Below are 16,455 nucleotides of genomic sequence, written 5' to 3'. Positions count from 1 at the left end.
GCCTGTTCTGTGATGTATTTAAAGTTTTAAAAAAACGCCTTTTTAAATGACCCAGGGAGAGTTAAACCCAGGCTGAATGGGAGGTAGAGTTTCTGTTGTCAGTAGCAGCTTGAAGCACAGAAGGGTTGGATCAGACTGTGAGGTAAGAGGGAACCTTGCCTGTGTTAAACATCCTTTTTTGTGCCTCTTACACTGGACACAATTTTTTTTGAAAGTGCTACTTACTCAGAAATTTATTTTGTTCATGAACACATAATTTCAGACTACTTACATCATGTAGGTATTTGGAGAAATACGAAATTGTTTTATTGAATATAATGCCTTTAATTGCATAATGGTGCTGACATTTACAATAGTTCAACTAAGCTAAAAATGCTTTCCTGCTGATTTTCATTTATACTCGGTGTCTGAGGCCTCTCGTTTAAGCGTCCAACAATAATCAGCCAGCATTGATGGATTTCAGTTGTCCTGATACCATTTCTCCATGACTGTAATGTCCTGGAGAAACTTTTCACCATGCTCGTCACTGACATTGCTAGGATTTGCAGGGAAGAAATCTAAGTGGGAATGCAGAAAATGAATCTTTAGTGACATGTTGCACTTCATGGCTTTGAATGCTAGAAGCATGTTGTTAATCAGTTCCACGTAGTTTGGTGCTCTGTAGTTGCCAAGAAAATTTTCAACAACATCCTTGAATGCCTTCCGTGCAATTTTCTCCGGTCCCACTAGAAGTTCTTCAAATTGCCTGTCATTGATGACCTGTTTGATTTGTGGACCAATAAAAATGCCTTCCTTGATCTTAGCATCAGTGATTCTGACTTGAATTATGAACTGAAAAACAAATATAGGCAATTTAAAAAAACTGATGTATGATAGGGAAGTTCCATGGTGATTTTCATGATCAGCAGCCCAAAATCCAGGAGATACACCCAAAAGTATTCAGCGAGCAAAATCTCTTGTCCTGTGTTATTGGACTGTGCTAACATGACCATGGTAGAACTTGAGCTAAATGGCACTGTGAGTTGAGCCACTGGCTCGTGTTCAGTCTTGACCTCCAGCACTCTGTGTGTGTCTGATTTGTACAGCATCCTTGTTGATCCCCTCCCCATCACCCCCTCTGAGTACTCCAGCTCCCTTCCACATTCCAATCATGTGTGGGGTCAGTGAGTTAATTGACCACCATAAGTTGTGCGTAAGCAAGTGGAGGAATCATAGTATGGGGAGAGTAAACCGAGACTGCTGTAAATGTACAGTTGATGGTTGGTTGGTACTTAATGCCCTGCAGTCTCTGCCCTGCATTTGTGTTTGGTGGGGCTGATTCTACCTCAGGAGGGGTGAGGAGATCCCATCCACAAACCCAGGGATGACAGGGCTCTAGTCTCTCAGCTACAAAGTCCCACGCCGAACTGGAAGCAGGCAGGAAGGGTGCCCAGAGGAAAGAGCAAATCAAATGTTAACAAAGCAACATACAGCCCAGCAAGTGTATCTGTAAATTTCGTGGGATTGTATAAGAGTAAGTTCAAGTAGAGATCTGAGGTTCAAAGATTAGAGGCATAAATTTGGCAATGTGTTATTAGGACAAGTGAAAATTTCTTTTTCATCTCCCTCTGGTTAGCTCAGTAGGTGAACGTTTCAGGAAGAGGTGCTCAGTCTCTATGCAAATTACCAGACTCTCACAACTTCCCCCTCAGCACAGAGGATTAACATAGTTTCTGTTCCGGGAAGGTGTTCGCTGTGGGTTTGTGGGTTTGTCCCACTCTGTCTCCACATCCCATAATACCCAATGCACCTAGACCTACTGTTAATCCTCTCATGGCTGCGATCATTCTCAAATCTTCTCTGGACCAGCAAATCTTTCCTTAGAAACACACACAAAATGCAAGAGGAACTCAACTGGTCAGGCTGCATCTATGGAGAGAAATTTCAGGTCAACACCCTTCATTGTGTCTGTGAACAATCATGGGCCCTATATCTGATGATAGATGCCATTCTACTCCCATGGTCCAAGGTCCACTGTCCTTTCCTATTGGATTCCTTTTTATTCTTTTACCTTTTGCACCTATCACCCCCCTCATCCCACCTGCCACCTCACCCGGTCTCACCTAACACCTGCCAGCTTTAAATCCTTCTCCATCTTCTTATTCTGGCTTCTTCCCCCTTCCTTTGCAGTCCTGACAGTCCTGACTGTTTACTCCTCTCTACAGGAATGTGTGTCTGTACGGTTTGTACATTCTCTTACTGACCACGTGGGTTTCCCTCCAGTGCTCAGGATCCCTCCCACATCCCAATGACGTCTGGAGTCAGTGAATTAATCAGCCACCGTATATTAACCACTTATGAATGTAGAGGGGTACAATTTCTGGGGAGCTACTGAGGAGAACCAGCAATTTGGATTCCCAGTGTCACAGTGGCATGGCACATAATGATGACATTGAGTGTCACAGTGAAATACCTTGTTTTTCACGCTGTGTGTACAGATAATCTAATTGAAGTATTAGGGGGGAAAATAATAACAGTATGCTGATTACAGTTCAAAATAAATTTATTTTCACCATTATACAACCCTGAGATTTATTTTCATACAGATATACTCAACAAATAGTAGAATCAATGATAGACCACATCAACTTGGCCATTCAACCAGTGTGCAAAAGTCAACAAAATGCGCAAATATAGAAGGAAAGAAATAATAGTAATAAAAACATAAGCAATAAATACAATGGACAACTAAGATTTTGCTTCCTGAATACTTTTGGGTTTACCTTATGGATTTTGGGCTGTTGGTATTGAAAATCACCATGATATTTCCCTATCACACACCATTTTTTTTTAATCACCTAAATTTGCTAGGTCAATTAAAATGTAAGCTGAAAAGTTTTCCATCTTGTCCATGCACGCCTGGGCATATTTAGGCTGGGCTGATGCTGTACGGCAGAACAGGGTTTAGAAGGGCTACAACAACGTCACACATACACCAGTTCTATGTATTGCAAAAAGAAGAAACAATAATATAAATAAGTAAGCAGTAATTATCAAGAATGTGAGATGCCTTGAAAGTGAGACCATTGGTTGTGGAAACATCTCAATGATGGAACAAGTAAAGCTGAGTGACCCCTTATCCCCTTTGTTTCTAGAGCAGGATAGTGGAGGGGTAGTAACTGTTCCTGAACCTGGTGGTGTGAGTCCTCGGGCTCCTGTACCTCATTCCTGATGGCAGCAGTGAGAAGAGAACATGTCCTGGGTGGTGGGGCTTCCTGAAGATGGATGCTGATTTTGTGTAGATGTGCTCGATGGTGGGACAGCAGCAAGAAGAGGGTGCTAGTTACTGGAAAAGTGCGGTGCAGGTAGAATATAAGGTGAAAGGGCCTTGATGAGGTAGAGGTCAAGATCAAGTCTCCATCTTATTATCCATCATAACACAACATACCCCACTGCTGGGGACATTTTTAAAAGCCCCAGTCTCAAGAAAATGATAACTTTCACTATGGACCTTCACCAAATGGAACATGCTGTCTTCTGGATTGGGTGTTGTCCAATGAACCAGAGTTAATTAGAGAGCTTAAGGTAAACGAACTGTGGATAAGAGAGCTTAAGGTAAAGGCACCCTTAGGGGCCGTGTGATCATAATATGATAGAATACAGCTTGCAATTTCAGAAGGAGAAGCTAAAGTCATATGTATCAGTGTTATAGTGGAGTGAAGGGACTAATATCGGGAGGTGGTATGGAAACCTGAAGGTACACTCAATAATTCATGAACAGCTATCATATTTCTGAACAGTCCACAGATTATTAATGCTTTTTGTGCAATGTTTTTATTATAGAGTCATTCAAAGGCTCGAAGTACATTTATTATAAAAGTATGTACGCAATATACAACCTTGGAATTCATCTTCCCCTCAGACAACCATGAAACAAAAAAAGCCATGGAACCCATCCAAAGAAAGACATCACATGTGCAACAAAATCCCACAAAAACAACTTGTGTAAATGTCAAAAAAGTGTGAAAAACCACAGAATATAAAACACAAAATTGAAAGAGTTCAGGCATATTCATTTCAGTTCAGTGTAGCGCTGTGTTGTCCGCTAATTGCACGCAACCCTGATCAAAATCGCCCAAAATAGAACCAAAAAAAGAAGTGAGCAGAAACACCTCATAACTTGTTTTTAGTCCTGCAAAACAACTAATTGCACATCATATAAGACAGCGATAATAAATCTATTCTGATCGTACTATGCCTCCCAGTCTAATCCCATTTCTCACTTCCCCACCCATTAATACGCCATCCAGTTTAATCTCACTCTCACCCCACACCCTCTAATATCCTACTTACTCACTGACTACCAGGGTTCAGAACATCAGTATGTTTAGCTTGTTGTTGTGACATCATTTAATGTGCTGAGCAGGCAGGAACAAAATGTAACAAAAGGGGGTGCCATGGTAGCATAGTGGTTAGCATGGTGCTATTATAGTTTGGGGCATTCTGGAGTTAAGAGTTCAATTCTGGCACTATCTACAAGGAGTTTATACATTCTTCCTGTGACAACATGGGTTTCCCCAGGAGCTCTGGTTTCTTCCCAAATTCCAAAGACGTACTGCTTAGTAGTCCTGATGAAGGGGCTCAGCTCAAAACATTGACTATTTACTGTTCACGTAGATGCTGCCTGACCTGCTGAGTTCTTCCAGGATTTTGTGTGTGTGTTGCTACCGTTTAGCAGGTTAATTGATGATTGTAAATTTTCCCATGAGAAGGCTAGTGCATTGCTGGGCGATGCACCTCATTGGATCAGCAGTTCTGCACTATATCTATAAATAAGTAAATAACAAGAAAAACAAATTAAGTTTTTAAAAAAAACTAAATCTACAATAGTTCCAATAAATAATAAAAACAAATGTATCATAATCCCACACAGAATTGATTAACAAAGCCAACCTAACAAAATATTAGAATAACTACAAACTATTCATAAAAACATCTAAAAGCATTGATGGTCTCCAAAGTGCAGTAAGGTTTCCCTCTACTCCTAACATCCAGTAATATTTCTAAACACCCTTTGTCTATTATAAGAAGTAATTAGTTCTATACAACTTTGAATGCACCAGGTCTTTTCATCCTCCTAGTTCTAGCTTGAATGTGATACTATAATTTTGTCTATGTATCTAGAAATTATTTTGGATTATATATGATTATGATGTATTTCATAGATTGGGCATTGTGTTTCATGGAATTACAGATAATTACATAGAACTTTGGATACAGAGGAGGTGTCATTTGGCCAATCTGATTGAGTGCACCCCACTCAAGCCTCCTCTGTAACCTCCCTATCCCCGTCCTTTCACTCCCCTTCCAGTTTCCCCTTGCCTCCACCGAGTTGTGGGAGAGGTGAGGACCAGAGGGCACAGCCTTAGAATAGTGGTTATCCCTTTAGAACAGGGCTGAGGAGGCATTTTGTTAGCCAGAGGGTGGTGGATCTGAATTATTCATTGCCACATACGGCTGTGGAGGCCAAGTCAATACACTTATTTAAAACTGAGGTTGATAGATTCTAGTAGTTCCGGGGGAGAACTCATGAGAACGGGATTGAGAGGGAAAATAAATCAGCCATGATGGAATGGCGGAGCAGACTCAATGGGCTGAATGGTCTTACTCTGCTCCTATATCCTATTGTCTCGTGGTCACCCCTGCTGCTGTCTGTGACCACTCTTTGAGGGAGTGAGCTCCCCTCTCTGTTCTCTGATTAATTCCTTTTGGGTTTCCTTTAGATGATTACCTCACATGAACAGTCCCAGTTCTCCATTCATCTGTCAGCAGAGGCAATAAAAAGATTCTTTTTAAAGATTAACTTTACTTGTCACACATGCACTGAAACATACAGTAAAATGTGTAATTTTTTTGCACTAACGGCCAACACAGTCCTAGGACTGTCCGGGGGGCAGCCCACAAGTGTCACCAGCTTAACATGGCCAGAACCCACTAGCCCCTAAGATGTATATCTTTGGAATGTGGAAGGTGACGACAGCACCTGAAGGAAACCCACGTGATCATGGGAGAGCATACAAGCTCCTTTCAGACAGTGGCAGGAATTGAACCCTTGTCTCTGGCACTGTCATAGTGTTGTGCTACCATAATTTTTCCTTCCTTATCCCCATCAAATTTGCTGTTGGCGTGTGACAGTGGCTACACCCACAGGTGGACTAAACCAGGTGAGAGTACCTTGGAGAGATAGGGACATGCCTGTCCTATCATACAAGGTCAGCTTTGGTGGACTGGGCGGATGAGATCTGCAGTGAGATCCAGCAGCCAGGAAGGTGGTACTGCAATGCTTCATGGAGAGTGAAGGGCATGCCACGGCACAGAAGACGTCACAGTCACTGCAACCAAGGAAGATCCCAGTTTGTTGCGCTTGGTCAGACTTCTGAGGTTGAGAGAATGGAACAGCCCCAGTGGCTTTTCCACTGGTTTCCTGTCATCATCGGACACAAGGGACAACTACCACATCCTTGTTAACCTCTGCCTGGTTGGGATGTCTGTGTATCCCCCACAAGTCCCCCACAACTTGCATGTTTCTGTAAAAACACCTCCTAGCTGAAGATCAACCGCAGGCTATTCTGATTCCTTTGTATAGATGAGAAAGTGTGTCAATCAAGGAAAATATGCATCAATTAATGTGGCAACTCTATAGAACCCTAGTTAGATGACTCTTGGAATATTGTGCTCAGATCTTATTGCTTCATCATAGGAGGCGGAAGCTTCAGCAAAAGTGCAGAAGAGATTTACAAGGATGCTGCCCAGACAAGAGAGCATGTCTAAGGTCAAGCAAGCTCGGGCTTTCCTCTTTGGAGTGAAGGAGGATGGAGGGGGTGACTTGTTAGAAGTTTGCATGATGATAAGAGCTATCTATTAAGTGGACAGCCAGAGACTTTTCCCAGGGCGGAAATGGGTAACGTAATGGGAGGCAACATTTTAAGGTGATTGGAGGTAGGTAGGTATAAGGGAATGTCAGACGTAAGTCTGATACACAAAGAGTGGTGGATGTGTGGAATGTGTTGCCAAGGGTAATGGTAGAGAGGGGCGTTCAAGACTTTACGGAGAACGGAGAGAGGAAAAAAGCATCCAGGGAGCAGCAATTCTGTTGGTGAAAATGGTTTGTTAATGAGCGAGGTCAGGGGAGAATGTCCAGACTGGTTCAAGCTGACAGGAAGGCAACCAGTAACGTGTCATGACAGTGGTGTGCAGACAGGCATCTCTGAACACACAACATGTTGAACCTTGGAGTGGATGGGCTACTGATCACAAGCGTACGCTCAGTGGCCGCTTTATCAGGTATCAGCAGGTTGAGCAGCACCTGTGGTGGGGAACGAAACGATGGCATTTTGAGTTGAATCTCTGCATGAGCAGTCCTGAAGGCCGTGCAGGGATTCCAGCATCCGCAGTCTCTCGTGTCCCAGTGGATGTTGGGAAATCTTTGGAAGAAGTTTCACTGTCGACTTATGGGTGAACGTGTCAGAAAGGACACTAAGCTGGCTTTGAAGCAATGCAGAGGAAAAGTTTGAAGTATGGAAGAGGAGCGGGTTAAGGCCATTCAGCCCCTCCAAACAACCTCTCAGATGACCAGACTGAAACCTCAGCTCTGCCCTCCGCTCACCACACCCTCACTGCCTTTTCTCCTCTTTGATTATCAGGAATCAACCTCCTCCTGCCTTCGAAATATTTCCGAAGACACTGCTCTAGCTACCATTCTGAGGACAGAGTTCTTAATCAGAAACAGGCAACTCTTTCCTCCCCACCGCCCCTCCCAGTGACACCTCGTTTTAAATTTATCCACAGGAGGAAACCTCCTCCCCACATCTGCCCTGGGCATTTGCGATCAGGAGTCCTATCTCAGAACTCAAAACAACAACTCCTGCTCAAACCTTCCTTGTTAAGTTACTGCACCTGCCCATTCCAGTAATAAACAAAGAAATCTTCTCTGCATTGTTTTTCCTTGAAGAGCAAAACCAATGCTGTGCAGTGATCTGGTTTCATCATCCCCAACTAAACGTAAACAAAACGACCCTCCTTTTCTATTCAGCGGTATTTTTAACTTTTTTTTCTGAATTACTTCCTGCGCAACCTGGGGGCTCAGTGGGTAGAAGTTGCTGCCCCAGAGATCTAGAGGCCTGAGTTCAATCCCAACGTTTGGCACTGTACATGTGTGTGTGATGAGGCCACACTCAGACATACTCCTTATACTCCTTATACAGTATAATGTGTTTAATTGCATTACAGTGCTGAAGCTTTGCAATAGTTCAACTAGGCTAAAAATATTTTGTTGATGATTTTCATTTGCACTCTGTGTCTGAGGCTTCTCACTTAAGTGTCCAACAATAATCAGCCAGCATTGATGGATTCCAGTTGTCCTGATACTGTTTCTCCGTGACTGCAAAGCCCTGATGAACCCTTTCACCATGCTCGTCACTGACAGCACCAAGATTTTCAGGAAAACGCAGAAAACGAATCTTTAGTGGCATGTTGCACTTCATGGTTTTGTATGCTTGAAGCAGGTTGTCAACAAATTGCAGATATTTGGTGCTCTGTAGTTGCCAAGAAAATTTTCATCAACGTCCTAGAATGCCTTCCATGCAATTTTCTCCGGTCCCACTAGAAGTTCTTCAAATTGTCTGTCATTGATGACCTGTTTGATTTGTGGACCAACAAAAATGCCTTCCTTAATCTTGGCATCAGTTATTCTGGGAAACATCTGTCTCAAATATCAAATTCCTTCGAGGAAATTTATAGCCTTTCTAGAATCTGCCCTGCCATGCAGCATCTGCTCTGCCTAAGCATTCCCAGGCACATATGGACAAGATAGAAAACTTTTCCACTTAAATTGTGCACAACATTTTAATTAAATTGAATTATGAATTGAAATGATAAGTGTAGCTAATTTTTAAAAAGTAGCTTGATAGGGTAATGTCATGGTGAATCTCATCATCAGCAATCCAAAATCCATAAGATGCACCCAAAAGTATTTGCAGAAAGCAAAATCTTTGTGGTCCAGTGTAAAGGAGTAATGATGTAATATTCATGGACCATTCAGAAATTCAATGGGGGAGGGGAGAAGCTGTTCCTGAACCATCAATTGTGGGTCTTCACGCTCCTGTACATCCTCCCCAGTGGTAGCTACAAGAATGGGCATGTCCTGGAGAGTGAGGAGTCCTTAATGACGGATGCTGCCTTCTGGAGGCTCCGACTCCTGAAGATGTCCTCGACAACAGGGAAGGTTGTGCCCAAGATGGGGCTGGCTGAGTCGGCAACTTTCTTTAGCCTCTTTCGATCCTGTGCGTTAGAGGTTCCACACCGGGTAGCGACGCAACCAGTCTGAAACTCTTCATGGTACTCCTGTAGATGTTTGCTAGAGTCTGCGGTGACATGTCAAATTTAAATCCTGCAATGATGTACAGCAAAGTGTGTGCCTCCTTCAGAATTGATTCAATGCACTGAGACCCTCATAAATCCTCTGAGTCTTTGATGCCCCGACTCTGAAGCTGCTCTCCCTCTCTCCACTGCTAAAGGTCGGCTACTGTTAAGTACCCCTCAGGAAGGAAAAGGGTTAAAGGGGAGCTGATGGACGGAAGAGGAAGAATAATTTGCCAGGGTACAGGCATCAAGGAAGATTGAAACACTGAGGCAGAAAGCGAGCAAGTGTTCAGTGCCGACTGCCAGCCTCTCACTCCCTGCTGACAGAGGACGGTGGCTGCCTGTATGAGCCCCTCACTTGCTGCTCCCAAGGTAAGTCCCCCTCGGGTGAATCTACGGAAAATAGCGCATATGGCAAGCGCTAAAATTGCACCCCTGTCCAAACATCTGACACCGATCTTTTAGATAACTTCATCATAATATCAGCTCAAAAATACAAGTCAAGCTTGTTAACAAATTTAATTAACAAATTATGGCACTACATGAAAATTATAACTACACCTTCCTTGCTTTCACTGATGTAAATTTGTCTATGATGTGATCAAAGTCAGTTTTTTCAGTTTCTTCACTTTCTACACTCAACAGAGCAAGATCACAGAGTCTGCCTTGACCCAAATACAAAAGTATTTGTTTTAACTTACTGAATGATCTCTCACAGCTGGCGATGGAAACTGCGATGGATAGCATTATCTGAATAGCAATGCGAAGATTGGGGAAGACGCTCTCATCTCCATACTGAACAATAAATTCAAGAAGCTCTTCAAGTCCTGATATTTTCATGTTGACCTGCCTTGATAGCAACATTCTGCAATCCAAAATTTCTTCATATAGCTGCTGTCCATCAATATCAGAGCTGTACAATTTGCCAAAATTTTCATACTACTTCTTTAGGTCATTACTGTTGGCGCCATAACACAGTCCCTCGACATCAAGAAGGAACCCAAACTTGGCATCAGTGTCATGCAAACAAGTAAAACTTTTGTCCATTTCTCTCCGAAGACGGTCGAGTGTTCCCTTCATGACTCTTTCCATTTCCTCCTTAGCTGTTAACCCAGCATCTAAGTTCTCATCAGCCATTCATTTTTTCATCTCTGATGTCTTTCAACTTCAATATTCCATTCTTGACATAGGTCGACTCCTTCTTGGAGTGACTCACTGACCAACACTCCTTTCATCATAAAAATAATCTCGGAGGGTTTTCAAATCCGGGGCAGCATTGTGGAAGGTCATGCTAGGATCTTGCAGTCTCTTTTGAATACGGTCAATGCAAAGAAGTACTTTGTCCTAAAATCCTAGCTAAATCAGAAAATTATAACTCAACTGGTGGTTCTACAGCTGCATTGCGTCACTTCTTGTTTCACTAGTCTCGTTTTCATTGTCTATCATGTCGTGGAGAACTTGAAGTATCTCCTCAAGGTGCCTGTTGATGGGCTTCACTGCTTCTGTCCTTGCACTCCACCTGGATTCGGAGTCTGACTTAACAACCACAGGTACGGCGTTTTTGAGTTTTTCCCAGTGTTGTGTTGAATGAGAGAAAACTACGTAGAGATCTTTGATGGTTCCAAAAATCGTGACCATCATTGTATACTGCTTGGCTACATGTACACCCACCAAGTTGAGTGAATGATTGTTGCAATTCACAAACACTGCCAGGTTGTTTTTCTCACTTATTCTTTGATGAACACCACTTCTGTGTCCAGCCATCACAGCAGTGTTGTCATAGCACTGTGATCGACAATCTTGTAACTCCATTTCATCCTTCTTAGCTGTTTCAAGATGTCTTCAACCAAGCTCTATCTGGATAAAACCAACGAAGGACTCTCTAATACAGACTGTTTTCCTCTCAAAATCATCTTCCACATACCTCACTACTTCTGACATCTGCTCACAGTGTGCCTGATCAGGAGTCGAGTCGAACATGAGACCATAGTATTTGGCTTTACGAATGCTTCTCAGTAAACGCTGGTGAACAGTGGATGCCATCATGTGGATGAATTTGTTCTGGACACCTGGTGAAAGATAAGATGCGGATTCAGGATGACTTTCCAAATGAGTGAGGTGTTCTTTTATGACAGGGTCAAAGATGGCCAGTAGTTTCAGTAAGCCAAGGAAATTTCCCACATTAGAGTCATCGTCTAGCTGAAGTGATTCCCTGTGTCCTCGCAAAGCCAGGTTCTGAGTTGTAAGGAATTTTATGCAGTGAAGGATTCTCATTAAGATATCACGCCACTTCTGCTTTTCCTTCTCACTCTGTGACTGAAATACCACGTCAATAACTTATCTGTTTCCAGCTACATTTCTTTCCACTGTGTGAAGAATTCCCAATGATTCTCGGCACTTTCATGAACACTAATCTTTTCAGGTGCTTTCCACTGGTTGAATCCACTTTCCTGCTCCAATGAGGATTGATGGTCTGACCGGGAATAGAGAAGACAACAGATACAAAATGCAGACTTTTTAGAAGGGAAATAAACCAGCCTTGAGCGAATCACTTCTCACCACGACCATTTCCCAATTTCCTCTGGAACCAAGTTTGTTCATTGAGCTTGTTCATTTTGTTCATTTGTTGGTAGGAAAGGCCCCTCACTGTTCTGGAAATACTTTGAACCCAGCTCTATTATTTCTGTTCTCAACGCATCAGGCAGAATTGCTTTTCCAGTGTCCTTGTCGAACTTCAGAAGTCCAAAGTCATGCTGTTCAAACACTTCTGGTATGACAGTTCGAGGCTCTTTGACATCAACCAGTTCACCTGGTTCAGTGTTGTCAGGTTCAATCTCGTCAGGTAAAATCTCGTCAATAAACTCAACATCACCAGCACCACCATCGTCTTCTCCTCCTGTCATGTCCAAGTTCTCTGTGGCAGCCTCACTCTTAATCTTGTCATACTCGGATTTATCTGCTTGAATTGTAGCAGGTACAGGCGACTCCGTGGAATGTGTCGAACTACTTGTTTTGGGCTTTTCAAAGAAGGGCATGAGGAACTTGCTAGACTTCTTGGCTTCCTCCACCTCCAACTTTCGTCTCTTCTGTCCTTTAGCTCCAATTTCTTTGTTCTTCGTGAAGAAACGTTTCATGGTCTTCTCACACGATGCTCTGAAATAAGGCCATCCTAGTGCTTCTCACCCATGGTAATCAAAGACAGATCATACATCTGAAGAAAATTCTTTTTTCACTATCCGAGGATGGCTTGTCTGACTTTAATAGAAGCTGCTCAGTGGTGCCCCCCTTCAAGTGGCGCCCAGGAGACGTGCCATACCTGCCATACCTTAGATTTGCCACTGGTCCCCCTGTATTTGAATGTCCCTGTCTCTGATTCCTGCAATTATTCTTCTGAACATCCTCAGAGCCCTCTCCAAATCTAGTACATCCTTTCTTAGATAAGGGGTCTCACTCTCACTCACTGCTGCAGGAAGAAGGTGCGCGAGTCTTTTGAGCAAGATTTGATTGATGCAGTTTGTGGGTTAGACTTGTTTAGAGGCTCTGCAGTTCATGTGATGTTTCTCCTTTCTGGTTCATCTTTTTTTTCTCCATTGCTATTTTGTGGGATTTTGATCAGGGCAGACTGTCACTGTGGCCTGAAGTCAATGAATGGCAAATGCTAAATTGATCTGATCTGGGCTAAACTGAACAGTCCGAAACTGTTTCAAGGGCTTTGTGGTTTGTTGTTTGTTAGTCTGTGTTATTCGCTCGTTTTCTGCTCGGTTTTATTTTTGCACTTTGGCTGTTTGATGTGTAACACTTACCCAACAGGCTGGTATATGTCTAGGGGAAAAGGAGATCCAGCCACACACCAACCCCACCTCCCGTACACACAGATGCTGTGAGAATCGAGTTTATGCCTCCTGCCCGCCCACAGTATCAAACCCACAACAAATACCATTATGAAATACACTTTAAAGAGTTTACTAAAATTAAAAGAGTATTAGGCAATACAATATATATGCAAGGGAAAAAAACAAAAAGGCGCCACTTATCAAAGTTCAGTCAGTTTAGTGCACATCGTTGGAGCTCAAACATCGAACCATTCGACCCCCCGTCGCTTGCCTCCGACCTCCACGTCTTCGCACCTAGGACCACGCCCGGTGGTCTTCCGAGCAGTGCAGCGCACGTCTACCTTCCTCGACGTCTTCCTCCTGCTCTCTCCCAAAAGCCCGCGAAAAACCCCTCCCCCAAGTTCCCAACCTCACAAGACAAAATAACATTCCCCATTGGTTAACAAATGAATACAATTACCATGTCAACAAGTATAAAGCAAAATAACTGAAAGAGAAACAATTATCAGACCAAGAAGCATTCCTACTCTTAACAAACCAAAAAACCCATTTTGAGTAACATACACAGGACATTGTACAGATGTCTTATTGAACGAGTTCCGTGGTGCTCCTTTGCTTTGTGTCTCACTGTGGGAAGACAAGTCTCAGGGCTGTATACTGCATACATAATTTGATAATAAATGTACTTTAAATCATTGACCTTGAAGACTGCTTGTATTCCAAGTGCAGTCTGACCAATGCCTTGTACAACCTCAGCTTCTGGGCCACTTCAGAGCCTACTTCCCTCCCTACCTATCTGCCACCTGCCAAACTACCCCCTGAGTGCCTTTACTTAGATCACACACATGGCAAAATAATGGTCTGATCTCTACAGCAACTTCTCATTATAACTCAGAAAGTTGCCATTTTTGCTGACTAACTACCTAATATATCCTTGTTAATATATGATACACCAAGCAGCTATTGTTGACTCTGATACACCTCTTTAATCTCCTGATAATCTAGTACAATACACTCACCAATTTTTCATGATCATGTTACCTCTTTATAGAACCCTAATGAATTAACCTGACAAACATTGATTTTTTTTCCTGTTTATTTTGTTTGGAGGCTACCGTTGCTCAGGGAGATCCAGCTGTCTAGAAACACAAGCCAGTGCGATCCATTGCCCACGTAGTAGGCTGCCTCCTCTCCATGCATTAGTTGAACACAGAGGATTGGCAGAGACTGATACAGTTTGGCACCAGCAGCGTCGCAGGAGTTGCCAGTCAGCCTTGAGCTCAATGTAGGACTGCCTTAGGGACTCCAGTTCCAGATTTTTTCCTTCGGGTTTACTCCCAGAAAACTCCCGTGTGTGGGTACAGCCTCAGGGCAAAAGCGGTTCGAGATCAGAGTTTTCCTTCTCCTAGATGAGCTGCCAACCACAGCTGATGAGCCCCACCTGCCCGCTGACTAGTTTAAAGGCACCAGTAACCTGCCTTTGCCCCTTCTCCTGACAATAGAAATGATTCTGCTGGGCTTGGTAGCTAAGTCACAAGTGACGGCCAGGAGCTGGACTTGGTTATCAGAGGCTATTTGAGTCTCCATTGTGAGCATTTATATGTAGTGGGAACTTGTCCTCGTTACCACCCCGGCTATACAGCCTTAAAGAATTTGCTTATTTATTGAGATACAGTGCAGAATATGCCCTTCTGACCCTTGAAACCACTTTGCTCAGCACCCACCTATTTAACCGTAGCCTAATCAGGGGACAATTTAAAATGAACACTCAATCTACTAAACCACATGTCATTGGACTGTGGGAGGAAGCCGGAGCACATCAAGGAGGACATACAAACTCCTTACAAACAATGGTGGAAATTGAACCTGGTGTGCTGATACCATTGTGTTAACCACTAGGCTACCATGCTTTGATCCCCTCAAATTTCCACTGTTTTGCAATGGAAAGCTGCCTGGGTGGATTGCCACACCATTGGGCCACTGATATTCTGAACATTAAAAGATCGGTACAGAGTGGAGATTGCAGGATCTCAGGGTGAAGCCTCAGAATTGAGATGAAGAGGAATTTCTTCAGCCTGAGGGGGAGATGTGTGGCCATGGAGAGCTATGGAGGCCAAGGCATTAGGCAGAGATTTCTAGGTTCTTGACTGGTAAGGCAGTTAAGGGGACAAGGCGGAATGATGGGGTTCAGAAAAACATTATTTATCGCACCATTCTCTGCAAACACCAGAGGCTGTTTACATAAATTCCAGTAGATCAGCAGTTTCTGAGATACTCAAACCTCCCCATCTGGCACCAACAATCATTCCACGGTCAAGGTCACTCAGATCACATTTCTTTCCCATTTGGTCTGAACAGCTACTCAACCTCTTGGCCATGTCTACATGCTTTTATGCATTGAGTTACTGCCACACTTGGCTGATTTGGATACTTTGCAAAACAAGCAAGTATACAGGTGCTGGTGTATCTAGTAAAGTACCTACTGAGCATATGTAAGTGTGGGTGGGTGTGTGCGACCATGCCCTTCATTCAATGTGATCATGGCTGAAGCCCCACTAGATGCTGATGAGTCTATTAGACATTTATCAAACTCCACCACAACCTGCTCAATGATGGCGAATGCTGGAGATGTACAGCCTGCTGAGAGAAGGAAGTTCTGCACACCCTGGTTTGAAATGACGGACACAGTCTTTTGATTCTGCAACTGAATGCACCTGTTCAACTTCATAACAGGAAATTCAACAAAGAAAATTTCTGAGTTCCAGAACCACAGAAATGAAACTGAAACACAGAGACGTTGCTCTAAATTTGAACAGGCTGTTCATTAGACCATATTTGAAGAACTGAAAATCAGAATTAGATTTATCTCTTTTGTTAATGTATGACACACAAACACTGGAGGAACTCAGCAGGTCAGGCAACAATGATGGAAATCAGAATCGGGTTAAATATGTCATGAAATTTGTTAACATTGTGGTAGCAGTTCAATGCAATACATGATAAATATAGGAAAAAAGTACTGAAGTACGGTAAATATATACCTTCAGGCTTCAGTACCTCCTTCCTGATGGTAACAATGAGAACAAGGTCTGGCCTGAGTGATGGAGGTCCTCAATGATGGACGCCATTTTTCTGAGGCACCGCTCCTTGAAGATGTTCTGGAGACTACGGAGACTAGTACCCATGATGTATCTGACTAATTTTACAACTCTGAGCAGCTTCC

At 43.1% G+C, this 16,455-nt stretch overlaps 1 protein-coding gene across 4 annotated transcripts in view; it reads left to right on the top strand.

Annotated features, from left to right (window-relative positions):
* Nucleotides 1-16,455, top strand: part of ponzr6 (plac8 onzin related protein 6) — a 57,957-nt gene that overhangs the window by 26,018 nt on the left and 15,484 nt on the right. Inside the window, exon 2 of one of the 4 annotated variants that reach the window (XM_059975138.1) lies at nt 9,555-9,771. The exons of the other annotated variants lie outside the window; for them this stretch is intronic. The gene's annotated coding sequence lies outside the window, so the exon portion shown is untranslated. The remainder of the gene's footprint in view (nt 1-9,554; nt 9,772-16,455) is intronic. 4 annotated transcript variants of the gene reach the window in all.

Source organism: Hypanus sabinus, chromosome 7 (genome assembly GCF_030144855.1).
Source record: "Hypanus sabinus isolate sHypSab1 chromosome 7, sHypSab1.hap1, whole genome shotgun sequence".
NCBI lineage: Eukaryota > Metazoa > Chordata > Chondrichthyes > Myliobatiformes > Dasyatidae > Hypanus > Hypanus sabinus.
Note: the sequence above shows the minus strand (reverse complement) of the source record. Positions and strands in the feature narration are given on the sequence as shown.